The 1,281-nt window shown below is 52.5% G+C and overlaps 1 pseudogene; it reads right to left on the reverse strand.

Moving 5' to 3' along the window:
• Positions 1–296: 296 nt before the first annotated feature.
• Positions 297–979, reverse strand: LOC112861347 (GTP:AMP phosphotransferase AK3, mitochondrial pseudogene; annotated as a pseudogene).
• Between the last annotated feature and the right edge of the window lie 302 nt (positions 980–1,281).

Consider the following 1,281-nt stretch of genomic DNA (forward strand, 5'->3'; position numbering starts at 1 on the left):
TCCTATTGCTACCAATTGCTCTTTTAATCTTGCTCTAAGAGAATTTTTTAAGCTTGGACATTTTGAATTGTGCCCCCATAGCTGGATGAAACACACCAGGAAATCTCCAAAGACAAGTTTCAGCATGAGACTCATTTGGCGGATCCTTACAAAATAACAAAGTAACATCCACAGAAACGCAACTAGTACAACTTTCAAGGAATTCGTACATGGCGGAGTACTTAGAACAAGGAACTTGTAAACGAAAAGAAGAAGAGATTCTGTTCATCTTGCTAACTGCCAGCCAGCGTGTGTCCTCATGGAATAACCGATGCTTTTGGGTCTATTTGTGGAACTTTTGTTTGCAGGAGAGCATGCATACAGGGCCAGATCTCCTTGGTCTCTGTTCCGGAGAATGTTTCCAACACTCCCTTCTTCCGGTAATATTCCAGGACAGGTTTGGTTGGTCTTCGTAAACCTTCAGCCTCTTGATGAGCGTCTCTGGTCTATCATCCTCACGCTGAACGAAAGGCTCGCCGGTCAGATCGTCCACGCCAACCACTTTGGGAGGTTTGAATTCGAGGTTGTAGACGCGCCCACTTCCTGGATGAATCCAGCGAGCAGAGAGGCGTTGCTGGATGACCTCAGAGGGCACGTTCAGGTTCAACACCAGGTGTAGCTGATAAACTCTATCCAGGGCCTCAGCTTGTCGCGGTGTTCTGGGGAAACCACACAACAGCCAGCTCTCCTGGCTGAAATTTTTCAGCTCGTGAAGGGTCACTCGGGTCATGACGTGGTCCGGGATGAGCTTCCCCTGGTCCATGAAAACCTTGGCGAGCACACCCATCTCTGTGTCCCTCAGCATGTTTTCTCGGATCAGGTCCCCGCTGGAGAACTTTTTCAGCCGGAAGTGTTTGGTGATGCGCAAAGCCAGGGTGTGCTTGCCGGAGCCCCGGGCGCCTGGGATCACCGTGTGCAGGAGCCGCCCCGACGCCCCCATGGCTGCTGGGCAAGACCTGACTACAGACGGTTGGGCCCGGACTCGGGCCGCTTGCTCTCTGCAAGCTGCGCGCCCGGCGACGCGCTCCGGGGCCGTGGGCGGCAGGTGCAGCTCAGTGCAGCAAGGAAGCAACCCCGCAGTGCAAGCGAGGACTGCACTCTGACCAAGAGCACGTTCGTAACTTGGAAGATGGAGCCAAGAAATCCCCCTTTTCACCATGCAGGAGAAAAGATGGTAAGTAGGAAAGGAAACTCCGGGAACATGAGGTGTAGATTCAAAGTTCCACCATTCACACGCAGAAA

Source organism: Puma concolor, chromosome A1, assembly GCF_028749965.1.
Source record: "Puma concolor isolate L17-30 chromosome A1, mPumCon1.1.hap2, whole genome shotgun sequence".
In the NCBI taxonomy this organism is placed as follows: domain Eukaryota; kingdom Metazoa; phylum Chordata; class Mammalia; order Carnivora; family Felidae; genus Puma; species Puma concolor.